The sequence below is a fragment of the Aquarana catesbeiana genome, linkage group LG06 (genome assembly GCF_042186555.1).
Source record: "Aquarana catesbeiana isolate 2022-GZ linkage group LG06, ASM4218655v1, whole genome shotgun sequence".
NCBI lineage: Eukaryota > Metazoa > Chordata > Amphibia > Anura > Ranidae > Aquarana > Aquarana catesbeiana.
The window spans coordinates 120,678,349-120,706,221 of NC_133329.1; the positions used below are offsets into that span (position 1 = coordinate 120,678,349).

The following is a 27,873-nucleotide window of genomic DNA, read 5'->3' on the forward strand; positions in this document are numbered from 1 at the left end:
CCTAGCCTCTCCTCTTCTCAGAGTGTCCCTATAGCAAGCCCCCACTCTCTCCTTACTGGCTGTGAGCTGTGATTGACAGCAGTGGGAGCCAATGGTTCCCGCTGCTGTCTCTCAGCCAATCAGTAGGCATAGACCTGGGAGAGCAGCCATTCTCATGCACATTGCTGGATCACGATTTGGCTCAATAAGCATTAGGGGGCCTATGGGGGTGGGGGGGCTCCATACTGAAGGTTTTGAAGGTATAAAACCTTCAGCCTTTAGAAACACTTTAACTACCGCTTTAAATAACAAATAATGTACTTGCAAAAAATTTTCTGAATACCAACTTCCTTTTTTAATCAGCCTCATACAAATGTAATAATATAAATGACATTACAAAGTAATTTTAAATGTGCCAACAACTTTACGCTCTTCTATAGAAGTCGTAAATTGTACATGATTTTTTTTTTCCAGACCACTACTCAAACACCGAGAGGAGTTTGCTTGTATTATGAGCCGAAGTATCTGATTAGAAAAAAAATCATATTTTTTTTTCATTAACAATGGCAATTATTTGAATTTTAATATATATTCAAAATAGTGGAAGATTTGCAGCAGATAACACAGACTTTAATTAGGTACATTAGAGTCAGCTGAAAATTATCAAAATGGATAGGAACAAAAGACTTCTTTGAAAAGTAATCTCGTGGGTGACAGGAGAGCTGAAATCACAACATCAATCAGATCCACCTACTTAAAAGGCCTACGGAACAGAGTCTCAGCGCTGGGCTTCCCACATAGCCGCTTGCCAAACAGGACTCGAGCGCCGATGAAATATCCTATTTTCACACAGGAAATATACTGCGGAGGAACAGAATTAGATGTCGGTAAATGATAAGCTGTGGCCTGATGCTTCAGAGTAAAAGGAAATCTGTCACAAAGCACAACACCTGCAATGCTCTGATGGAAGCAGCTGGCTCTGAGTACTGTATACTAGTTCTGTTCACGGAGTCACTGTCCTGACCACTAGACCACGAGTCATGGATTCCTGGTAACGGAGTGACAATCCAGCAGTAATGCTAAAAATAACAGGAAAAAAATAAACCTTCCTGCTGCCAGAGCAATTTTTGCATTTTTTTTGCACACGTATTTAACAAATAATTTCATGCCTGAAGATTAGTTGAGACCGCGCAATTGTCAGTTAAAGCTACGCAGTGCCGTATCGCAAAAAATGGCCTGGTCAGGAAGGGAGCAAATCCTTCCGGGGCTGAAATGGTTAAGGAGCGGGCTGGGGAGTCGGCCACCTTGTCCTTAACAACAGATGAGTCATCAGCTGTCAGCAGGCTTCCCCGCTGACAGTTGGAAAAAAAACAACAATAGAAAAATATGAAAAAAAAAACATTTTTAATAAAGGAATTGTCATAAATTGTTACTCATTCACATGGGATCTGCTCCCCCCCCCATCCTGGCTTGTCAGACTGGCTGCATGCTCAGATAAGGTGATAAGGTTCTGGTATGGATTTTGGGGGGGACCCCACGCTGTTTTTCTTAACATTTTTGTATTGCAGTCAATAGCTTGCAGCCAGGAAAATCAATTTAGATTTAGTTTTTTTCTTCATATACTCTATGTCAGTTTTGCTGCAGCAGGTTTTATACACAGTACAGATGCGCCATTTTACAGGCAGACTAAGGAGACCCCCACCAGGCACTATATTTAAAGGGATTTTTCATTTTTATTGCTTTACTTTAAGCATCATTAAAATCACTGATTACATTTTTTTTTTTTACATTGATACATGTCCCCCAGGGCAGTACTCCTGGCTCCTCCTCTTCTCCAAGTTCATGCATGCTCGCTTCAGAGCCTCGCTCTGTGTCAATAAGACTCATAGAACAGTGCTCGGCCCCTGCTCCCTCTTCACTGGCTGTGACTGACAGCAGCGAGAGCCAATAGCTCTCAGCCAATGAGGAAGCAGAGACCCGGGAGAGTAGCAGCTCTCGTGCACATTGCTGAAACGCGATGAGGCTTGGGTAAGCTTTTAGAACCACTTTAGGTGTGGATAGTGGCTCTAGAATTATTGCTCATTCCAGAATGCACGGCGATATGTAACATGTGTATCACAAGTTATGCTTTTGTACGTAGGCACCTCTGAACGTTAAGACTCGTGTTCGTGTGTGTGTGCACATTTTTTAGGGGGAGTTTTAAGTGTTTTTTTTTACTTTCACTAAAACTTTACTTATATCACATAGGGGAGAAAAGAGTTATCTTTACTGAGACATCAGGAGTCTTTTAGACTCTTGATGTCTCACCTGTCTTTCAATTAAGCTAATGGAGTGCAAATCATGCTCCATTAGCTTCTTCCTTGGCCTCCAGGAGCAAAAAGGTGTAGCTGCTGACTTTTAATAAACAGACTGTCACCTGTGGCACGGTCCAGTGATGTGGCCGTCCGAAGCCTCGCTCCTCTCCCCCTTCTCTCCGTGGCACCATCATTGCAGCTGTTGGTGCCCGGCTGTGACAGCTTGCGGCTTTACAGCCGGCACGCACTGCACACACACGAGTTGAGCTGCACTCTCCTAGTGGCCAGGCAATCTTCTGGGACCTGTGACGAGTCCCAGAAAATTGCAGAGAGTGAAGTGTCGCCTAGGTGGAGAGGAGGTGTCCCCTAGGTGGCCAAAAGATGGAAGGAGGAAGTGCGACAGTAAGTACCTGTCAAAACCAGGTCCCCCCCCCCCAAAAAAATGACATGCCAAATGTGGCATGTAAGGGGGCAAGGAGGGCTTAAAGAGGAAGTTCCATATTTGGGTGGAACTCCGCTTTAAGAATGAACACAGGAGTGATTGGTGCAGATCATTGACTGTGTTTACTCCATCCTGAAACATCCACGCACAGCAGCCAGCATAAGAGTAGAGGAAGGAAGCTGCTAGCACTGCAGGGGGGGGAGACAGGGGGTGCCAGGAAGGAGGGGAAATCAGCACCTCACAAGGGGATTAGGGTGTGCCCAGGCACACCTGGCACACCCTGTGAACACGCCTTTGACTGCAACAGATCCAATGGTGCCATCCTCCATGCTGCGTTCAGTGACAGGGCTGTTTAAATCTCAGGACTAGATTGATAGAAATACAAATCCTTTGGAATGTAAAATAGCTCCCTTCTACTGTGTGTATTTCATCTGTGTATTTAGCTGTTTGCCAGGAGTTCAGCTTTAAAGTAGGACAGGCCCAGACAACAAAGCATCCCGGATCTCTGGCTTAGGAGAGCTCATTTCCATGTCAGTAGCCCCCCAAAATTCAAAAATGGAAAAAAAATTTGTAAAAAAAACACATTATATTTAAAGATCTAAAGAGCTCTGCCATTAGAAAGCACAGAGCGGCTTTTGTTTAGAGCGATATTCCTCTTTAGATGCTGTTGGTATTTGTACTTTAATCCACGGGGACTTTCCCCATCAACAGCCGTCTAAGACTGTAAAGCAGAAGTTTGAAACTGTGTTCAATCTGCCGCATGTTTTATGAAAGCGAAAAATCCCGATCGTAATCATAACATTCCATCGCCTTCATTAGCATTTTTCAGCAGTGGGCTTTAACGTCTCCCATAAAACGGAATTTTACAAATGCCATCTTTAAATCTGACACAAGCAAACAAAGCGCTTTCAATAACTGGACCATCTTTTATGTTTAATCATTTATCCTCAGAAATAATGTTATACCAAATTAATCTTTACAGAGCAAAGCTATTATCTTCATATAAAGCAAATAGCAGCTATTAATTTATATATCTCTAGCGCTCAGACAGGTAGACAAAAAAAAAAAAAAAAAAGAAGTCTTTTTATAGATACTGTTTGTGTTCTCTACAATTCATGTTTAAAGCTGCTAAAAAAGTAAATTTTATAGGATTGGAGTCCATTAAAATGGCATTTCAATCTGTCGCGAATGTTTTACTGTAACCCATTTGCTAAGGTTAAAAAGATATTCTAATTGAAATCTGTGATCCAAAGTACCGCAGGAGGATTTAGCATAATAGAGCACTAAAATTTTGGATTTCTTCATGTTAATGCTCTACTTTGTTTTCGATAAAGGAAAGAAGGGCGGCATCCTAAGCAACTAAGGCAAAAGAAATAATCATGTTATCGTATTTTCCTGTTTATTTACTTGGGCAAGGTCCTGGAGATACCATTGTGCCTAGTTAAAGTGTACAAATTCCGCTTGCTGCCATGGAAAAAAACGCACACAAAGAATATCGTGTTGATATAAGCATTCTGTAGATAACTGCAAACAGCTGTGTCTACAAATTCCCCGTGACATGGATAAAATTTGGATTTGGTTTTTCATTTCTCATAGAAAGAATAGTTACTTTAAACATTTGTTGTGGCAAACAACCGCTGTAAATCTCTTTTTAGGGCTTGTTTACAACAGATGCAGTCAAACGCATTTTTAAACGCAGAAAAAATGCATGGACAAGACATAATAAAGTTGAATTCCGGGTATGGATATTTTATACATAGTTACATTACTCCAGCTTGGACCAAGGTAACTATGTACTGTATATACCAGGGATATGCAATTAGTGGACCTCCAGCTGTTGCAGAACTACAAGTCCCATGAGGCATAGCAAGACTCTGACAGCCACAAGCATGACACCCAGAGGCAGAGGCATGATGGGACTTGTAGTTTTGCAACAGCTGGAGGTCCGCTAATTGCATATCCCTGGTATATACCATACCTGGCTGATGCCCTTGAAGCTGGAAATCACTGATGTAGACACCGCTATTCCAGTGATCTCTACTTGCTATAAGCCTAGCTGATGCACATATGCGGATGACTTTTTGTCATGGATCAACGTGTTTCGCCCACTAGAAGAGAGGGCTTCTTCAGGATCCAGTTTGCAATGTTGGCAGATCTAATGACTAATAGACAACATCATATTAATTATACAATAAAAAACAACCATACTATAGTTTATATATCAAAATGGCTAAAAATTACTGCACTCTCCTGAGAATTATGTGAGAAAATTTTTTCCTTGTTTTTAATAATCACGAATTATGATCTTGGACACATATTTTTAATTGGACAGTCCTGTGTTAATGGCGTGTGCTGATATAGATTTCTTTGATCATCTTATAAGGTACTTGATATAATCTTTTCTTCTATATATACTAGCTCATCCATTGTTTTTTCTTGCCTCTGATTCCTCCAACATTTTGACTCCATTGTCATCCTCCGCATGGTTCACTCTTTATTTTTTCTCCCCTCCCTTTTTTTTTTATTCCTCCCCTCATTCATATATGACTCACCAGCAGATGTAATATCAATATGTTTGTTGCTAATTTTTATTTTTTGATATGTACTTTTATTTTTTACAAAGTTATTTTACTAGTAGGAAAAAAAAAAATTCAACAGATTCGTATGACAGAGTGGTAGTTACATCAAACAATGCAGAAAGAAAAAGATCCCAAAAAAGGGATACTAAAAACATGGTACATCCTTCAATGTAAAGGGAAACATCAACTGTTGACCACAATAAAGAGCATTCAGTGCCCTGAATCATACTATATACAAAGCAAAGACTTGGAAACCCCAAGCGATAATGAGGAAGGACATATATACATATATAAACTATTACGTCCAAGATCAAGTCGCGCTATATAATAGCGCGACTTGATATTGAAAGTTGTTGATTGATGTGTGTATCTTGCAGAAATTCGCAGCTGTTTTTCCATACTTATTTCAATTTTCACTGCAAATCACAAATTTTTTCTCACATAATTCTCAGGATAGCGCAATAATTTTTAACCATTTTGATATATAAATTATAGTATGGTTGTTTTTTTTTTTAATTGTATAATTAATATGATGTTGTCTGTTAGTCATTAGATCTGTCAACATTGCAAACTGGATCCTGAAGAAGCCCTCTCTTCTAGTGTGGGCAAAACACGTTGATCCATGATCCATTCATTCTTCCTCACACATTGTTTGTTCAGAATGACCGTATACTGTTCAAGTCATTGTAATTTTGATATCATACATGTTTTTTTTTTATATTTTTTGTATATATAAAATTTTGAGAAATCTTTTTAAATCTATACTATAGTAGTTGATATTGTTTTTGACACTTTAAAATCCCCCTTGTTTTCTCACACTCTCCCTTACAGGGGAATGTGGGGATTTCCTCTTCATATGCTATCAGCCTTCTTGTTACATTCTGAATGCTGCTTGGCGCAGATGGCAATTAGAGAATGCTTCTGCATTTTTGGATGGAAAGCAAAGCATTCTCTGACTGGACAAGGTGGAGAGTGTGACCATGACCACCCTGCCTCCCCACCTTGTGCAATCAGATAACACTTTGCATTTATTCAGAGTATGCAAAGCAATCTCTGAATGGCATCTGTGCCCAGAAAACAGCAGGGCAACCACTCTGCACAGGACCCAGAAGCAAGTGGAGATCACTGGAGCAGTGGAGTCTTTCTTAGTGATTTCCAACTTCCAGGGCATTGGCCACGTATGGTAAACACATAGTGTACATAGAGATACATAGCACCAAGCTTGTTTGTATTATTTTTTTGGATTTACATTTACTGAAATAACGTAATACAGCAATTCTTAATTGAGAAGATGGAACTAGTTGATACAGATCAAATCTGAAAGGTGTCCTTCCTCCGTGGAATCACATTCTTATAAGAAAAGAACTTGCAGATTTGAAGAGATGCTTCTTTGGCTTTATCATAACCACTCATAGATTTATTTCCATTTTCATTGCTGATATATATTTCATTTAAAATCCTCAACACGGATGGGAACATATTTGGTTCCTAAGGATTACAGGCATTACAGTTCTCAGGTTTTCAGATTTAAAAGAGATCAGCATTTTTTTTTAAGTTAGTCCCGAAATCCTTATGCATTTGCAGTGGAGATGTCAAAACACTCTATTATTCATGTTCCAAGTTCAGCCTAGGTCATGCCTATTGTAAATGATCTTTTTCTTTATAGGATAGTTAGTTTATTTCTAAAGCTGCTGCTGGCAGTGTTACATTAGCCAATGGATAGATTAGCATGAGAAAGTGATATCAAAGAGCAGCTATGGTCTGCAGGCACTTGACTTGTGGTTCCATGCTGCTCCACCTCTCTTTCATGCTGTGTCCTGGGCTGCAATGAACAATACTGGAATGTGAATACTGTCTAATACCATAGGGCTTTATCACACTGGGATGCAGATCAACCTCACTCAGAGGACGGTCTGCGTCCATTGGGGCTCAATTAAAGTATAGCTATGGGCAAAATATAAAATGACATACACTGTATGATGCAGCCTGTCACTAACATTAACATATCAGTTTTTTTTCTCTTCGTCTCCCCTAACATTCTTTTTATTACCTGTTGATCCTGCCAGTAGATCCATGATTTTTGCACTTTCTATAACACGGTGACAACGATCTTCGATCTGCAGTGAAATCCCACAGTAGTGTTTTCACCATGTGGACAGGATAGCAGTAGATAGATATGTAGCTTTAAATAGAATTTGAGTAAAATACAAATACATTTAATCCCAACTCCAGTTTTTTTGGAAAAAAATAAAAAGGATATGACTATAAAAGCTGACCACTGTAAGCCCCCTTAGGAGTGTTATTTGGTTTCTCCCAACCCCTGTAACTGCCAAGTCCAACCTAATTTTGTTTTAGTTCTGAATAGAATGCGGAAGGGTTAGGACTGCTCTTGGGTCTTTATCACAGGTTGTCACCCCACTAGGGGAGCTTTTCCTCCATTCTTTATCCCTGGAACAGAATAACAATAAAATCATGTAATTAAATCATAAAAAAGTCCCAGAAATAGTCTTAGTCCAATGATGGAGCTTCTAGTGAAAGTTCAAAGTAGTGAAGAATTCACCTCCACTCATGACGACACCGCGCTCGCTGACCCCACGAGGCTGTCGATTCTAATCCTGGGATTGATACATGCTGGATACACACTTGTTTCAGTTATCTTAATGTGAGTATTGGTGTTTTTGTTTTACCTACAATACATTTTATATACAGTATTACACTATGGGAATGTTTTTATTTTTTTACCCATGTTATGCTGGATTCATTGTCTACCATCCCATATGAGAACCTTTTCCATCTAAAGGGAAGCAAGGAACTAAGGACTTTCACTTTGTGGGATGTCTTTTCACGCTGTGTTTATGACTTTCATAGCTTACAGTCCATTCACTCTGGTAAGCAGCCATTTTTTGTATATGGTGGAGGAACACTGTGGAGATTCACTTGTTGGCTTAATATTGATATCCACGCTCACAACAGGCTCTACACTTGGGCGTGGAAATTTTTGAAATTCTTCACCACTTTGAACTTTCACTAGAGGCTCCGTCATTGGAGTATGACTATTTATGAGGCTTTTTATAAGACTTCATTTGATGTTTTCATTTTTTTTTTTTCACTTTTTTTTCACAGATTTTTCATAGCGCAGCAATCCTTTTATTAGGTCTGTTATATACAATCATATCCAATTGTTTTTGCCAGCAGCTTCTTTAAGTCTACCAGCGTGATAACTTGGAACTATATTTTGTAACAATAAAACCATGCAGAGGTTTTAAGCTTTCCTAACCATGCTTGAAGTGTGTATGTCATTGTCTGTTTTTACTAAAGGTATTTTCTGTACCTTCCTGTCCCCGTTGAACACTTTGTTTCCAGGACAGAAAGGAGGGGAACTTTCCCAAATAGGATACCAGGAAACGACAAGAGAATGGGATCCTTGCATCATCATGTAATGAAGCCATTCACATCAGGTGTTGCGTGTTTTAAATACAGTATAACATCTGGTAGTCCATTCATCTAACATTTTTTTAATGTCATACATAATACAAATATAAAAAAACGCAAGTAAGATCGCCTGAAAACTGCATGTGAGTTTTCGGTGTCATGCACACTAGGCATCAAAAATGCCACTTTTAAGGATGTTTGACCTTTTTTTTGTCCCTCTGTGTTCATGCACGCATTGGCATATACAGCCGTCTAGAGGCAGAAGCGTTTAGAGGCAGACAAAACCTCAAGGCCAACACTTTCAGTAGAGGATTGTTTCAGCCTATAAAATGCTTGACGCTCTTTAACATGTGTAAATGCACACCTCTTAGGGTGCAAAGGATGCCCCTTACTATTTCGTTGATCTATGCACATTAGGCCCCTTTCACACGGGCACCATCAGTTTAGCCACGTTAAAAACGTATCAGTTCTTATCCGTTGCTTCATCTGTCTTCATCCGTCTTCTGTTCCATTAATCTCCATTTTCGTCCATCTTCCGTTCCGTTAATATCCGTTTTCATCCGTTAACGTACACGTTTACATCCGTTTTTTCATCCGTTTTCATCCGTTTACAGCAGTTTCTGTGCCTTTAAGGAAATTACCCAGAAAGCATTGCTCCTCCCATCCTACAGTGCCATGCGTGAACAATTTGCCGACTACATTCTATCTCCATCGGAAGTTTCATGGCAGTACCAATATATATAAATAATGCAGTGCAAATTTAAATTTATTAATTAATTAATTTAGTTCATTGTGTTTTGATAGCATAAAAAGACATAAAAGCACATGATATGTTTAAAACAGTTTTAGTTTTATTATTCTGCATAACCCTTTTAAAATAAAGTTTTTTTCACTTTGTTTTTTTATTTGTCAAAGTATGAACTTTGAATTATTTCTTCAAAACGGATCTTAACTGATCGGACGTTGACGGATACTGTGGATGTAGCCTTGTACGTTAATAAAAAAAACAGATAAAAACGGAAGCGGAGGTTAATGGATGGTAACGGATGGTCATCCGTTTGCCCATAAGAATGCATTGACGTCCGTTGACGGATGGAAGCAAAACGGATAGACGGTCCGTCCGTGTGAAAGGGGCCTAAGGCAGTTTTATTGCCCTGGAAAAAATCTGAGGCCCCTTCTTCAATGCTTTGGAAGGGTCATATCAATAAAGCTCTACCACTGTATAAAGCTACATATTTGAGTAGGGGCTGCCCAAAATAAATTCAAAAAAATTTGGTATAGTTGGCTCTCTAATACATCTACGCTTAATTGAGGTTCCAGTGCTGACACCCAGATAGCATATACTGACTCTCTCCATCACGTTTCTCTCTGGAGCATTGTCTTCGTAGTGTCTATGATGATGTCTGATCCTATGTCTTAGAGCACTTTTTTCCTGGCCACAGGCGCCACAATGTTATGTATGCCCAGGTTCCATAGTCATGTTTTATTTATATTTTTTACCTCTAGAAACAGTATCCTTTCATTGAAGTATCGCATGGGAATGGGGGGGGGGTACTTTAGGTTGTGGTTGAATTACATGTGGTGGGGTTATTTGTGTTATGTAAGTTTCTTCAACTGACTCAGACAGAAAAGGTACTGTATGTGCCTAATGTGTACACTTGTATGTTGTATTGTAGTATCAAGAAGTGTATGTATTTTTTTGTACTATTGTATGTCTTGTCAAAAAGCTAAAAAAAAAAAAAAAAACTCCAGAAAAAAGTGTCTAAATGCACTTAAAGCGGACCTTCAGTCATTTTTTCAACTTTCCATCTATCAAATGCTCTGTTCTTGTTGTTTTAACTTTGGATAATAACATTTTTCTGCCAGTAAATAGCCCACTTCCTGTTTCTTGTCTGGTAAAAAGCCTAGGCTTATGACATTATGCACAGCTCTCTCTCTCTCTCAGTCTCGTGAGAATTTGCCAGGAAGGGAGAAGGGATGAGTCATAAGAGGGCCAATGAGAGCTGTAGAGCTGGAGGTGTGCCTCTGTGTGTCTGTGTAAATCCAGGAAGTGAACAGGCAGCAGCATCAGCTGCCCACAGTTAAAATGGATGCAGCCAGACTCAGTGGAGGGAGATTTCTGCAGCATATTTGGCAAGTACAGAATCACAGTATATATAAAATAATATGCAAAGTGGTTGGAGGGAAGCTTCAGAATGGCAAAGATGTTTTTACTACAAATTATGTGAGCGGACTGCAGTTCCTCTTTACGCGCTAGGCACATTTAGTACTTGAACGTTCATTCATTCCAATGGCTAGAATCTGGTCAATGGAATAAATGAATGCCCACAAGTTTTTTATGTGGCTAAAAGAGCCCAAACACATTTATAAAACACAGATTTAGGTGCATTGATAATGCTGCTTTTTCCTCCCCTAGGACAAGGTACCCCCCCCCCCCCTCCGCTCTGCCACAACACTCAGATCAGCGCTCTCCACCATTGGCGGAGAGCGCTGATCGGGAGCCGGTCGGATGTTGGTTTTCCAGCATGCTCGTCCAACAAAAGCCGGCCAGACAGCTGGCTTTTGTTGGAGCAGGGTGCCCTACACGCAGGCTAAATCTCGGCCATTTTTTTTTGGACTGGCCGATGTCTCCCGACATTCACCTCGTGTGTACACGACTTAAGTGTGTGTGTGTGTGTGGATGGTTTGGCATGTCACTACTAGACTGATTTATATTAAGTGTAAATACTGGATGGTTGTCCTTTACCGGCATCTGAAGCGATCATACTAACACCTGTCAGGATCCGTCCAAATTTATCAGTCCAGTACACACATAGTTCAACAGTAACAAGCCTTAATCAAGTGGGCCCTCTAAACTCCTGACATATAATTGTTTTTCATGACAAAAAAAAAAAAAAAATCTGCTAGTGGCACTTGCACTCCCGTTTCGTAAACCCACAGATTCCTGCTACAGGACTAAAATTTAGTAAATATGACTGGGTCTACTTTTTGATGGTGTATTAAAAAACAAAGTCATAGCTCACCACGGACTCGCAAGGTGCTGCTGCTGAAGCCTGTTCCCTCTCCGTACACACACTATATAAAGACACACTCCGGTGACGTCATGTCTTTCAAGTTCTTTACTGAACTGACAGTGCACGATTGTTTCCCTGCCTGAGAGACCCGCCCCCCTCTGGGCTTAATCATGGAGATTTTCTCTAAGATTGGTGAAATACATTACAGAAGTGTGTCTCTCAGGCAGGGACCTGGTTGTGCACTGTCAGTTTAATAAAGATCTTCAGATCTTGTCAGGTCATCGGAGTGCAACCTTCTTTTATACAGCGTAAAGCACAAACAGATTACATTCCAGCTCATTGTAAAAAACTAATTGCACATATTTCTACTTTAAATTTCCAAAAACCCCCTTGTTTCTTACCAAAAACTATGCTCCTGGCTGATGACAAATATCTCACTAGCATCTGGAATGCTAAATCTTGCCTGTTTCTCATCTGTAATATGCATCTCAGCAATACAATACCTAAAAACCACCACTGTGAGGGAAGCAAGATAATTATATCCCTCTGCTATCAATCTATCCAATGAGGACCCAAGACTGCAGCTGGAGCTAATGTGCTGGTCCCCGTCGCTCAGGTAAGAAGAAGAATGCATTAAGGTGAAAAACCACGAGGGGTTTACAACTCCTTTAACTCTGTTTCCTCCTCTCCACTTCCTTTTTCTGTAGGGGTATCCCAAGGTTCTGTCCTCGGACCACTCCTCTTCTCCATTTACACCTCCTCTCTTGGTCAATTAATAAACTCCCATGGCTTCCAATACCATCTCTATGTTGACGATACACAAATCTATCTCTGTACACCTCACCTCACTCCATAAGGCTGGGTTCACATATGAGCACACAGAGGCTCACAGCATGAGTTTGGCGTGTCCTCGTTCACCATTTCAGATGCAATTTCAGCCCGAATTTTTGGCTGAATTCGGACCTGAAATGGACCAAAAGACGCACAGGGCAAATCACACCAGAGCCGCTGCAGAGATAGATATGTAAACTGGCTCCATAGAGAGCCGGTCACAATCTCCTGTGAATTGAATACGGGGAATTGAATACGGGGAATCCGCATCCCATTTGCACTAGTGTGAACCCAGCCTCAGTCTCCTCTCGCATTACTAAATTAACTGACATATCAGCATGGATGTCACACCACTTCCTCAAACTCTATCTAAAACTGAGCTCATAATTTTTCCTCTGGCCTGTGCCCCCTCCCCTGACTTCTCCATCAAGATAAAAAATACAACCATCAGTCCCTCCCCTCATACAAGGGTGCTAGGTGTAATCCTTGACTGTGACCTGTCCTTTCAGCCCCAAATCCAATCACTGTCCAAAAATGTTGCAGACTCCATCTACGTAAGATCTCCAAAATACACCCCTTCTTAATCGTTGAAACCACTAAGCAACTTATTCACTCCCTTGTTATCTCTTGCCTTGACTATTGTATCTCCCTCCTCATTATAACTCCTCCACCCCTCTCTGCCAATCATTACACTGGCTTCTTATTGGCCAATGAATAACATTCAAAACACTACCAATAACATACAAAGCCATTTACTACTCTGCCCCAAACTACATCACCAATCTTAGTTCCAAATATCACCCAAACCTTCCTCTCCGCTCCTCCCAAGACCTCCTGCTCTCAAGCTGCCTTGTTTCCTCCTCCCATGCATGTCTCCAGGACTTCTCCAGAGCCTTTCCCATCCTCTGGAACTCACTACCCCAATCTGTCTGGTTATCTCCTACTCTGTCCACTTTTAGGCAATCCAACTCATCTCTTCAGGGAGGCCTATCCTGCCTTCAGCTAACAACCAAAACTTCTACTTCCCTCCTCGGCTCATCCCTCACAGTTACTACCTTTTGTTTCACCAGCCCCTCCCTATTAGATTGTAAGTATGCAGGAGCAGGGTCCTTCTAACCCTCTTGTATTGAATTGCATTGTTGCTTTATTGTCTCCCTTTATATTGTAAAGCGCTGCGCAAACTGTTGGTGCTATATAAATTCTGTATAATAATAATAATATAGATCAGATGGTTCATACTTAAAGTGATTGTAAGGGTTTTTTTTTTTTTTTTTTAAATAACAAACATATCATACTTACCTCCACTGTGCAGCTCGTTTTGCACAGAGTGGCCCTAAACCTACTCTTCTGGGGTCCGCCGGCGGCTCTCGCGACTCCTCCCCACAACCCCCTAGGAAAAGCGTTCTCCCAATAGGGTTACCTTGCGGGCGCACTCTCAAGTCCAGCATTCGGCATCCATAGCCGCCGAATGTATGACTCGGCCCGCCCCACGGCGCCCACGTCACTGGATTTAATTGACAGCAGCGGGGGCCAATGGCTGCGCTGCTATCAACCTATCCAATCAAGAGCCGAGAACCCCGGGCAGAGAGACAGCACGTCCCGCTGTGTTAAGTTCCAGGGCTCAGGTAAATAAAACGGGGGGGCTGGGCGGCCGGTCACTGCCAGGTGTTTTTTCACCTTAATGCATAGGATGCATTAAGGTGAAAAACCATGAAGGTTTACAACCCCTTTAAGGCTAAATTCATATGGCACTGGTAAATGCAATTAAACGCACAGTAAACGCAGGGGGGGGGCGAATACAGCAATACGTTGGTGGCAGAGATGGTCCCCTAACATTTCTCTCTCTGATTGGATTGCTCATAAAACAATGGCTGCCAGTCTCACAGTTTAAGCTGCAGCCTATGATAAATTGCTGCTCAATATCCTTCTAAAGCTTTGCTGGCAGCAGCAGAGGGAACAGCCTGTTTTGCTGGTGTCCAACTCATCTGTGGGCCCGTATCATAGAAAATTGGCAGAGAAGCCATGCACCGGTCCCTCTACTTTCTATAACAGTGCTGCCAACATGAATTTTTCTTAATTTGTTGTATCAGTTTTACAACCCTTTCTATGACAATAATCTTGCACTGGACTAAGTAATTTACAGTGCTTCTGCCAGAGTAGCCACCTCCGGGAGAGAGGAGGAAAAGGCCTGTTAGTTACTTACGGAATGTAATAAAACCCAAATGAGATAAAATAGCTAAGTCATGCAGCATTCCGAGCACCGCCACGCAGACAAGTATCTGGTGAAATTACAGGGAATATAAGGCAATTTGCAATGTAATATTGCTATGGTTTTTTCATAAGCCCGCTGCCTAGGAAAATAACAGATTTGACCAGAGCACTTCTGCCTTGTGTTAGCTAAAAGCTTGCTCAGGTATTGATACAGCATCAGACACAGCTGAATCAAAATCTGAGCCAATCTCTTCCTTGGGATATGCGTCTCAGTAATGCCCCATACACACTATTAGATTTTCTGCAGATTTTTGTCTTCAGATTTACCAAAACCATATAATATGAGGTCAAACCTTAAGAGTTTCAATTTATATGCAATCAGGCAGGCCCTTGCACTACATGGTTTTGGTAAATCTGAAGACAAAAATATGTAGAAAATCTGATAGTGTGTATGGGGCTTTAGGGTATATACACACTGGCATTTATCAATCAGAACACCATAAAAACCCAACTTCTTTTATAATGCATCTGTTCTCCCTTGTTGAAGCTAAATGCCTTCACTTGCATTTCATCAAGCTTATGTTTTATTGTGTGTTTTAGATGATTTGCATTTGATAGGTGCTCGTATGGTCAAAGCACAAAGCAAAGTAATTAAAGGCACTTCAAACATACTATGGGCATGTTTAAAGTGGGTCTCATTGTTATTCACTGTTCATGTCTCTTCTCTGCTGATGCAAAGACGACATGCTGCATTAAAAAGAGACAGCGACACAAATTAACCACACTAAATAACACAGGTATCCAAAGCTTCACCAAGAACAAAATACATTTTTGGACTATTTCACTGCACAACAAATAAAAGACAAATATAAAATGTAGATGTGACTGTAAGAAGGGTAAGGACCCTTACACATGAGTGGATCAGTCTGTCCATTTTTTGACCCATGATTACACTGATAAAGAATGACATCAAGACATCCCTATGGGCAATCGGATGTGAGTTAATTTTACTTACATCCCCCATTGCCAGGTCCGTTGAGGTGCATTCGGGTCCACTTTTACTGACTGGACTGGAGGTGGGCAGATATAGGCAGATGCAAGTCCCCTTTGTTGGGCAGCCTTCCAGCTTGTCCCGTCATCTGATGGCTAATGAATCTTCTCAGGCTCTTTGTTGTTCCCATCAGTTGCAGGAAAACAAGTCTTTTCAGATTTTGACCCAGATTGCTATATTTGACCTTGGATTGTTAATTGGACTACCTTTATTTCTACCAGTCCTGGCCTTGGAACTGTTTTTGGACTATGCTTGCTCACTCCCTGCCCTCACCTTGGACTGTGCCAGGATTCCACTACTAGTTGCCGTCTAGTGCCTGACCATCCTCGGGACTACAGGCCCCCTTCCTTGTAACAGTCCTGGTTTCATTCGGCCTGGAACTATAGCATCATGCTCTAAGACCTGGGGGCAACCAAGTACAGGTAGGTGTGCTTGCCCTAAGGAAACAGGCAGCTACAGGCAGAAAAAACACCTACCAGCTATATTTCCTGACCTAGGCATTGGGTTGTGCATTACACGCTTACATCTGCCCACCCATAGGGATTACATGGGTTCTTTTTTTCTATGAAGGAAGATTTGGAACAGTTACAGATGTCACAAATGTGACATTTGTATCTTTCTGATCTGACTCAACAGTGGATCTGTCATACACTGGGGGTGACTGACTAAAAAAGTAGAAAATGTTCACTTGGCAGAAAAAGTTAGCTTAGCGTAGTGAATACGTGATGTTCACTTTAAAGTATATCTAAAGTCAAAGCCTTTCAAAGTTTTTTCAGTTTGGAGTAAGAGTTGGGAAGAGTTACAATCACTGTCAGCTTTTTTGACATCTTCCAGGGAGATTTACTCTCACTTCTTGTTTTGTGAATTCAACAATAATTGAGAGGATATCTTTTCAATGTGGGGTAAATCCCCACCCAGACAGTTGTTCCCATTGTATCCTTCCCCTTCTATTTCTGTTCTTAAAACTTAAAATCTGGATTTACCTTCACTTTCATTCCCAGTGACAATTGAGATTTGCCTCTTGGGGGATCAGTAAGGGATTTTTTCCCTGCTGTAGCAAATTGTATTAGCAAACTGGAGCCATTTGTTGGTGTCATTGGGAGGAATTGTGCCCCATTATTGGTGTCATTGGGAGGAATTGTGCCCCATTGTTGGTGTCATTGCACCCCATTGTTGGTGATATTGGGAGGAATTGTGCCCCATCTTTGGGAGAAATTGTGCCCCAATATTGGTATCATTGGGAGGAGTTGTGCCCCTTTGTTGGAGTCGGTTAATTAAATAGTGCCCCAAGGGCCGAATAAAAGCAAGCAAAGGGCTGCATCCGGCCTCCGGGCTACAGTTTGGAGACCACTACTCTGGGGATGAGGAATAAGGTGTAATACCTGCCTTACTCCTCACTCCCACAGGCTCCCTCCATCTGTGTGACTGCTCCCCCAAGGTCTCTTCTATAAAGTGCTGCAGGCAGCCGCACAATGATGTAATCAAGTACAAAGCAAAGCGAATACTCCTGCGAAGCGAATGGAGACTGCCCACAAGCCAATGCAGAGAAGAGTGTCAGAGCCAAGGCTGGACTTACCATTGGGCTTGACTGGGCTCAAGCCCATGGTCCCCGCCCAATAGGGGTCCTGCGGGCCCCAGCCGAGTGTACTCGGCTATACTCGGCTAGTTCCGCTCACAGTCAGCCAGTCCAGCCCTATGATAGACATAACACAGGGACTGGGCGTGACTGTGAGCGGAGCTAGCTGAGTACACTCGGCTATGTATGTATATCGGCGGCGCTCAGCTCCGCTCACAGTCACGCCCAGTCCTGCCATTGGACCTGTGTTATGTCCATCATAGGGCGCGACTGGGCAGGACTGCGAGAGGAGCCGAGAAAAGCCTACAGGAGCCGAGATACACAGGACCGGCTCTGTGTATCTCGGCGGTGCCTTATTTAAACTGCAGTGACACTGACAAGTCACTGCAGTTTAACTGCAGCCTGGGCAAGGCTGCAAATGACACAGACAAGGCTGCAGATAGACACTGATAAGGCTGCAGATGGAGGCTGCAAATGACACTGACAAGGCTGCAAGGCTGCAAATGACACTGACAAGGCTGCAAATGACCCTGGACAAGCATGCAGATGGACGCTGTGCAAGGCTGCATTGATGAGCTTAAATGTAAGTTTTTTTCCTTAAAATTCCTTATCTGGAGGTTTGCTGATTGGTTATTGGCAGTTACGTAGTGCCTCGTTTACTGCCGTTGAGAAAACCTGTCTGCATTAGACAGTGATGTAATGGCGGACAAACGGTATCAGAGTGGCGCGCTTAAAAGAAAACTAAAGGTTTAAAGTAATGTATAGAAGGTAGGGCCGAAAGTGACTCAAGCCCAGGAGCCCCCACCACCCTAAGTCCTGCCCTGGTCAGAGCCTACCTGAACAGGGGGTAAGGTATATATTACACCTTATATCTCATGTAAATGGGTAGTCTGGAGGGGTAGGGCAATGCAAAAGTAGTTTTTTTTTAACTATTACCAACGTCATGTAGGTAGCAAAATGCAGTGTATCTTAGAGAACTAGAGGGGGAGGACCCTTTTTGATTCTTTGTTACATTCCAATGCAGGGGATGTCATGCAGCCTCTTTAAAACCATGTCCTTGTCTACATGCACTGCAGTGATAACATGATGCATGTGTTTTTTTCAGGGCATATTTCCTAATTGTTGCTGGCTGCAATTGTGACAACAGTGAAATATTCCTGGGTAATGTGCATTAGCACAGCAGCTTAAAGGTTCCTTTGGGAGAGCAGCCACAGAGTGATTTAGAGGCAGAAGATAGCAGGAGAAGATAGTGGGAGAAGATAGTGGGAGATGGGGAAATGAGTTGTCACTGCAAAATACAATGTGCCCAAACAAGGACCTTTATTCCAGTATCACAAGCTGTTATTTTCATGAAAGCTAATGATTACAAAAAAAAAAACTTCCGGGTGATGTTATCATGTTAAAGCTTATAGGATATTTCAGTGATTATGATTACATCTACTTTAACAAACTATGCTTGTGTTCTTTGAATTGCACTGTTGAGGTACATTTTCTTATGTGCCCTGTCTTTAATCTCAGGTCTGTACACCAAAAAAAGGTCCAATATCTGTCCACAACAACCCATTGATGGCTAGCTCTTAGGTTCACACTATTGTGAATTGGATGAAAGTTTTCCTGCATCCAATTTGCATGTCAGGAGATCTGACCGGCCCTATATCTCCGGAGTGGCTCCGGTGCAAATTGCACAGGAGTGTGCGTCTTCTGGTCCGTTTCAGGTCCGAATTCAGCCAAAAATTCAGGCTGAAATTGGACCTGAAACGGTGAACAAGGACGCACCGGACCCCTTCTGTGAGCCGCAATGCACAGCAGTGTGAGCCCAGCCATGTGCCCTGTACACATGATAGGATTTTTCGATGGAAAATGTGTGATAGGACCTTGTTGTCGAAAATTCCAACCGTGTGTAGGCTCCATCACACATTTTCTGACACACAAAGTTCGAGAGCAGGCTATAAAAATTTCCGACAACAAAATCCGATCGGTTAAATTCCAATCGTGTGTACACAAATCCGACGCACAAAGTGCAACGCATGCTCAGAATAAATTAAGAAACGAAAGCTATTGGCTATTGCCCCGTTTGTAGTCCTGACGTACATCACCGCGTTCAGAGCGATCGGATTTTCCAACAACTTTGTGTGCCCGTGTGTATGCAAGACAAGTTTGAGCCAAGATCCGTCAGAAAAAATCCATGGATTTTGTTGTCGGAATGTCCGATCGTGTGTACAGGGCATTACATTTTCAACATCTTAAAGTGGAACTTCACTCTCTCAGTTAACATTGACTATTTTTTTTTCAATACTTTATTTTTAAGGAACACACAAGTATTACAAACATCTCAACAGAAATATAACGACCATGGTATATGTACATTGAAAGGTCAGCACAACAAAACAATCCAGTAACATTGACTATTTTTAATCCTTATGCTGCTAGCATTAGTAAATAGATAGGAAATGTATTATATTTACTGGTTTTAAGCTGTTTTTTACATGTCTTTAATTACTTCCTAGTTTTCATGCTTAGGAAAAGGATGTCATACATCCCAGGATCATCAGGAGGAATTTTCTTAGCTAAGCACACCCTCCTGTCCGTGTGCCTGAGCTAAGGGCAGATGGATCCCAGGAAGTAATTGCTACATGAATCATCATCAAAACGGTGTGACGGCCAGATATGCGAGGGGTGTTTTTTTCATAGAAACCAGTGACAGCCCATCCATAGGAGGCACACATGCACCACCACCCCTCCCCCCAGGCAGTCACAAAAAATTAGAAAAAAATGTCCTTTAAGTGCACTGGGTTCAGGTGCCGGACACATTGCACTATGGGAAGCACCACATTTATGCAATCACGTGATTGCAGACAAGACGCTTCATTTGTGGGGTTTTGAATTGCAATCCGGACAACTTCCACCTGGCCGGGTGCTTTGTTCTCTGAGTTAAGACGTCACGTCCGGTTTCCCTGTGCAGTGATAAACCGGAAGTGACATCAGTGGAATGCACGGCCCGAGCGGAGAGACACAAAGTGGAGGAAGCATGAGGAGCAGACTCCTCCAGCGCCGCTGCTGCTTGCTGCCCACTGAAGGAGACACAGCAGGAGGAGAGAACACCACAGCCTGGTAAGTGAATTGCCTTCTGACACTTGTGGATCTCCTTGCAGCGCTGCCAGCTTTCTCCCTCCAGCAGCTCTGCAGGGGGATAAGTTCTACATACTGGCAATTGGCAAAGTGTCTCGATCTGAGGCTGCATTTGATGGGGCACAGTGGCTGCATTTGATGGGGCACAGTGGCTGCATTTGATGAGGCACAGTGGTTGCATAAGATGGGCACAGTGGCTGCATAAGATGGGCTACAGTAGCCGTATTTGATGGGGCACAGTGGCAGCATTTGATGGCACAGTGGCAGAATTTGATGGCACAGTGGGAGCATTTAATATGGCACAGTTGCTGCGTTTGATGGTTACAGTGGCTGCATTTGATGAGCACAGTGGCTGCATTTGATGAGCACAATGGCTGCGTGTGATGGCACAGTGGCGGCAATTGATGGGCACAGTGGCGGCAATTGATGGGCACAGTGGTTGCGATTGATGGCACAGTGAGGCTGCAATTGATGGGGTTTTTTTTCACAATTTTTCAGTTTGTTTGCGCCACCCCCAAAAAATTTTGAGCACCTGCCGCCACTGATGGAAACATGGATGGATGGAGGAGTTTGCTTTGAAAAATAAAAATAAATTAAGTAGCACTTTTGGTTTGTGGTGCTCAAATACAGTGTAGCTCCACTTTAACTAGGATTGTTGGGGTGTTTTGCCTTTTTGTTTTAGGCCGGGTTCACATATGTGCGGTTCACAGCATGGGGTCTGGTGTGTCCCTATTCACCGGTTCAGGTGCGATTTAGGTCCCAATTTTTGCCTGAATTCGCCCCTGAACCAGACCCAGAGACGCACAGGACTCTTCTGCAATCCGGACTGCAGCCACCACGGACCCATGTGAAGCCGCATCCAATTCGCATATATGTGAATACAGCCTTAGATTACAACTTTTGACTTGGGGTGATTACAGACTATCAGGCAGTTGTTTATGACAGAATGTTCAAGAACTGGCTTTTTTCGCAGCATCTCACTGCATCCTTTAAAGAAACAATGTAAAAATACTGTGCTCACAAAACACCAATAACTGCAAACACATGCTGTATTCCAATATGTATACCCAAAATGGTCAGAACTACAGTTTTGGCATGATTTGGTAAAAATTGCCAAGCAGGAGGACAGTAGGTAAACATTTAGGCTAAAATCTAATGAGCAGGGCCCTCTGATTCCTCCTGTATTGAATTGTATTGTACTTGTATTGTCTGCCCTAATGTTGTAAAGCGCTGCGTAAACTGTCGGCGCTATATAAATCCTGTATAATAATAATAAATAATAATAATAAAATGTGGAGTTACAAAGCAAACCAAGTAGGTGTTTTGCTACCCTACAAAATTCAAGTGTAACAGCTCAGAGATGTAGACATGCCTGCCCTCTGCTGTGTGCCACCCAAAGAAATGCATCAATATATATATATATATATATATATATATATATATATATATATATATATACACACATTAAAATTGAGAATTGCAATTGAGAAATCCCTTCAAAAGAGCCCCAGGTATGTAATAAAAAACCTTGCCCACTCTGTGCAAAACCAAAAGAAAAAGTTTTTACTGATTTTATAATCTGCAAAGCAAAAATTCTCTACTGTAGTAAAAAAATAAATGTACTGAGCTGTCCAAACACAGAGCACATCAGGGGCACATCGGTGGACCAGAAATCCAACCTACCAAAGGTGTTGACCAAACCATTACTTTGCAAGAGGGCAAAGATCAGAGGAACAGACAGAGGCAGAGATAAGTAAAAACCCACTTCTTCTACAGGTCATTCTGTGTGACATTTTTTAACTCTGCACAAAGTTGCTTTAAAAATTATTCCAGCCAATAGGTGAAATTATTTGATAAACTAGAGGGGTGGTATTTACAAAAAAAAAATAGTTATTTGTCCTGTAAAACTGCATGTGCATTTATTATGTGTTAATGAGGAGAAACAAAATCAAAGTTCTTACGCTATTTTCTCTCCAGGTCAAATGTCATACTTCCCAACTGTCCCTGATTTGGAGGGACTGTCGCTGATTTGGAACAAAGTCCCTCTGTCCCTCTTTCCTCCTCATTTTGGTCTGATCTATAGAGTTGTGTATAAAATGCACTTTTTAGCTTTCAAAAAGTGTTTCACGATGCTAAACCTTTCATCCAATTTCTAAATCAAATTTGTAAACTTCAAAAGCCAATATAAAGAATAGTAGTGGCTTAAAAAAAAAAAGCATTTGTGAATTTAACTAATATTTTTTGGTATAATTCTCCTTTAAGGGGGCATGATAGGGGGTATGTCCTATGCCTACATGCATTTGCTAATAGGCGTCCCTCGTTCCCATCTCAAAAAGTTAGGAGGTATGCAAATGTATATTTATTCATAACTAATAGAGTAGTTTTGAAAAATACCATTATGGCCATTAGGTGGAGCTGATGATGGTAGCAGAAAAAATATTTGTTTATGATCATCAGCTCCCTCTAGTGGCTTTAATGTGGTATTTTCACTCTATTCTTTATTAATGAATAACACTTGACCTGGAGAGAAAATAGCCTAAGAACATTTGATTGTGCCCCCATTCACACAGAATAAATATACATGCATGAAGTATACATCACAGGAATAATAGCTCAGTGAATTTGTTGCAAATACAGCTTAGGTCAAAAAGACTCATTTACAGTTAGGGCCTATGGGCCTATGTACAGGGACGTTTGTTTCCATCAACACTGTTTTACTCTACGTGCAATGAATGCTAAAGCAGCCTGATGTAGCTTACAAGGAAGTCCAATGAAGGTCAAAACACCTGTGCAAGAATTCAAATGGATTTCAGAATCATCTCAAATTGATTTCAAATGCAAGTTGCATGCACCTGAAAGCACGCTGCATTTTTCCATCTACACAAGCCCTTCCACTAAATTTTTATGCAATCCATCAAACTGCTCAAATTTGCAACCGGTTGTGTAAACTCTGGACCATGGGGACCTGCATTTGTTTAGACTCCATTTCAGATCAATTTTTATAAATAATAGGATTTATTGAGTAGGAAGGCCAGGAGCAGAAGATGAGTGGCAGGGAGAAAAATGATATTCTCTCAGTAGGCGACTGAGTTCAAATGCAAAATGTTCATGTTTGACTGGAGTGTAAGTTTAAACAAAGCTATGAATTCCATCCAAAACTTATTATATTTATCTAAGATGAAGTGTATAACTTCCATCACACCCTCCAATGGGCCATCCAGTCCTAAACAAGAAAGGCGAATATTAGGCCTTATTCCAGCAGCCTCTACTTATCACTGGTTTTGCAATTTCCATGACAACTACTAAGGCTCAGTGGAAAATAAAGCTTCACTTTTAAAGCCCTGCAGATAGTAAAGAAATGGTAACTGGAGACACATATTTTAGTATAAAACCATCAAATTTCCATTGCCTCAAAATCAAATGATTTTAATGTCCCAAAACACAGATTTTTCAGAGCCATCCGAGACTCCAAATGAGGGTCAGGTCGGAAAGCCAATTTAAATGTAAGTAACCCATGAATAAATGATGTCTGTTAATTCCCAGAACCAAGATTTATATTTAATTAACAAAAAAAATACTAAACGATGGGTAAAAGGAAGAACAGAAACAAAAGAGGATAATTAAATCTTCATGGCATTTTTTAGCTCCCTGAACAATGGGACCTAAGGAAACCCCACTTACCGTTAAAGTGGAAAGCTCAGACTGTAGAAATTCACAAAGTCGCTGATGGCAAACAACGAAGAGAATACAACGATGTTCCAATTTTGTATAAAATTCAGGGACTTGTCTTCAGTAACTTGGTACATGAAGTTTGAGCTGAAAAAAAAAAGAATTTAGGACAATTTAAGGTTTAAATCAATAACATTTAAGCATTTAAGCATCGATTCAAAATAGCATAAAAGCAACAAAATGAATGAAGAGTAAACTACAATTTTATAATATCATACACATCATTCTTAACATGTTAAAGATGAGTTGCTCAGTAATCCTGGCTGCCAATAGGTAAAAAAAGTTAAATGAAACATACAGCACTACCCAGAAATAAATACATGAAGAACTAATAATTCATACCATAACAAATAATCAATACAAATAAAAAAAGGGGCATTAAAGGAGTTGTAAAGGTATTTTTTTTTTTTTAAAATAACAAACATGTTATACTTACCTTCACTGTGCAGCTCGTTCTGCACAGAGTGGCCCCGAACCTGGTCTTCTGGGGTCCCTCGGCGGCTGTTTCAGCTCCTCCCCGCAAGCATTTACCACCTTAATGCGAGCTCCCTCGCATGGTGGTGAGTGCTTGCGGGCGCGCTCCCGTGATACAGCCGGCGGCTATAGCCGCTCGCTGTATCACTCGGCCCCGCCCCCCGGCGCGCTGCGTCATCGGATGTGATTGACAGCAGCGCGAGCCAATGGCTGCGCTGCTTTCAATCCATCCACTGCAGCCAATCAGCGACCAGGCTGAGCTGCAATGAAGATGACAAGGACGAGCAGCGAAGATTCGAGGCGTCAGGTAAGTAAAACGGGGGGGCTGGGGGCGGCGGTACTGTCAAAAGTTTTTTCACCTTAATGCATAGAATGCATTAAGGTGAAAAAATTTTTACCTTTACAACCCCTTTAAATCAATACTTCAACAGGGATCATGTGACCAAATGCCTAGGCTACTGGAGGTCTTATTTTGACAGTAGATTGTTTTCATGTTGGTAAATTCTGTGTCAATACAATAAGATCCGTCAACTGGTGTGATAACTATGATAAATATATACAGTATATATACTGTATATACACTATATTACCAAAAGTATTGGGCCGCCTGCCTTTACAAGCACATGAAATTTAATGTCATCGCAGTCTTAGTCCGTAGGGTTTAATATTGAGTTGGCTCACACTTTTTATCCTTTGTGGATATTCAGGCCTTTTTTGGTCATGACCCCTCAACAGAACCGGCTGCAGTACACACGGGCCAAATTTCATCCAGTTTCTATTGAACCGCCAGCTGCCGGCCAGCATTTGGCCCATTTGTACGAGGCATAAGGAGGGACACAGCAGGACCATTTAGTACATATTGTCTGCAGAAAACTACAGGAAGAGGGATGCAAGACCAGTCACCAGCCAGCAGTACCAGTACCCACCAGCAGTAGCAGCCAGCAGTACCAGTACCCACCAGCAGTACCAGTACCCACCAGCAGTACCAACCAGCAGTACCCACCAGCAGTACCAGTACCCACCAGCAGTATCAGTACCCACCAGCAGTACCAATACCCACCAGCAGTACCAGCCAGCAGTACCAGTACCCGCCAGCAGTACCAGAACCAGCCAGCAGTACCCACCAGCAGTATCAGTACCCACCAGCAGTATCGGTCAGCAGTACCAGTACCCACCAGCAGTACCAGCCAGCAGTACCAGTACCCACCAGCAGTACCTGCCAGCAGTACCAGCCAGCAGTACCAGTACCCGCCAGCAGGATCACTACTCACCAGCAGTACCAGTACTCACCAGCAGTACCAGTACTCACCAGCAGTACCAGCCAACAGTACCAGTACCAACCAGCAGTACCAGTACCCACCAGCAGTACCAGTACCAGCCAGCAGTACCAGTACCAGCCAGCAGTACCCGCCAGCAGTACCAGTACCAACCAGCAGTAACTGCCAGCAGTACCAGTACCCGCCAGCAGTACCAGTACCCACCATTTAATTTACAAACTGTCTCAGCCACCCCCCCCTTTCCCCCACAGCAGCCGAAAGGAGAGGACAGAGGAAAGCTATCAGAGCTGCAGGGAGCCATCGCGGGGGGTGGGCGATCAAGACAGGTGGCAATCCTATCTCCCTCCATGCCCGGTCCAGCCGACTTCTCCTAACTGGGGCCTGGGAATTGGGTGCAGTGCTTCTTCGAAAGCCGAGAGCCAGGGACCGATAGTGTCCCTTCTTCTTGAGAACCGTGCTGGGCAACGCAGTGTGGGACATACAGGTCACTTTTGGGTGCCGGCGGAGTGATCTATCGCACTGTGGCCCCCGACAATTAAATTAAAGCCCTAGCCTGCCTCAGCGTAGATATATATTAGAGGCCTGGGACTTTAATTTAATTGTCAAGAGATGCAGTGCCGTAGATCACTCTGCCAGCAACCGAAAGTGGTTAAATAATCCCCATTTCTGCCCATTATCGTCCCTGAGTTGCGGACGCCCATACTCTCAATGTCAGTTTAATTCATTTGGGGGGCACAGGATAATTTTGGGGGGTCTTGGCCCCCTCTGCCCCCCCTAGTGACGCCACTGCCTGTATGCCTAAAAACACTGAGTTTTTAGGCAGCAGTGTTCAAGAGGCCTAGGAGTGCAAGCTAATTTTAATGTTTGTTATACCACTTAGTGAGTCCCTAATTCAAAACAAGTATGCAATCAGAAAAGTCAGATCTCTCAGCAGGCTTGTTCCCAGAACAGTCTAATGCCCCGTACACACGGTCGGACTTTGTTCGGTCATTCCGACAACAAAATCTTAGGATTTTTTCCGACGGATGTTGGCTCAAACTTGTTTTGCATACACACGGTCACACAAAGTTGTTGGAAAATCCGATCGTTCTAAACGCGGTGACGTAAAACACGTACGTCGGGACTATAAACGGGGCAGTGGCCAATAGCTTTCATCTCTTTATTTATTCTGAGCATGCGTGGCACTTTGTCCGTCGGATTTGTGTACACACGATCGGAATTTCCGACAACGGATTTTGTTATCTGAAAATTTTATATCCTGCTCTCAAACTTTGTGTGTCGGAAAATCCGATGGAAAATGTGTGATGGAGCCCACACACGGTCGGAATTTCCGACAACAAGGTCCTATCACGCATTTTCCGTCGGAAAATCCGACCGTGTGTATGGGGCATAATTGTTATGTAGGGAAGCAACGATTAGGGTGCTAAGCTTTTGAAAGACAAGTTAACTAAAGTAGCATCAATGTTTGTTTTTTGGCAAGCTCTGTTTTGCAGTTTTTCAATAAATGTATATATAGGCTTATGGGCAAAAAGGGAAATTTTACATAATCGCTGGTAGCTCTTTAAAGTGTCAAATCGGCACTTATGGTGTGTTTGGCTTTAAAGACTGCTTTCCTGGATCATTGTTAAGCATCACGAATATTGTATAAACATGACGTTATTGGTGTTTATATTACATCTAAAATATTCATGCTGTAATAAAATTTGTCCCGAAGCAACACAACTGTGTAGCTTTGTTCCAGTACTTGTTTATTAAAACTATTTAGCAAAATGCACTGCATACTCTATGCTTGCCATTCTGTTGTTCTGTATTAAAACTGAACAAGACAATGAAAGTTAAAAAGATACAGGAAGTC

General features: G+C 42.1%; 1 protein-coding gene across 9 annotated transcripts in view; it reads right to left on the reverse strand.

The window, feature by feature from the left end:
* ELFN1 (extracellular leucine rich repeat and fibronectin type III domain containing 1) overlaps positions 1-27,873 on the reverse strand; it is an 855,107-nt gene that overhangs the window by 190,897 nt on the left and 636,337 nt on the right. For all 9 annotated transcript variants that reach the window (XM_073636732.1, XM_073636736.1, XM_073636727.1 and 6 more), the window contains one exon: positions 24,220-24,354. The gene's annotated coding sequence lies outside the window, so the exon portion shown is untranslated. The remainder of the gene's footprint in view (positions 1-24,219; positions 24,355-27,873) is intronic.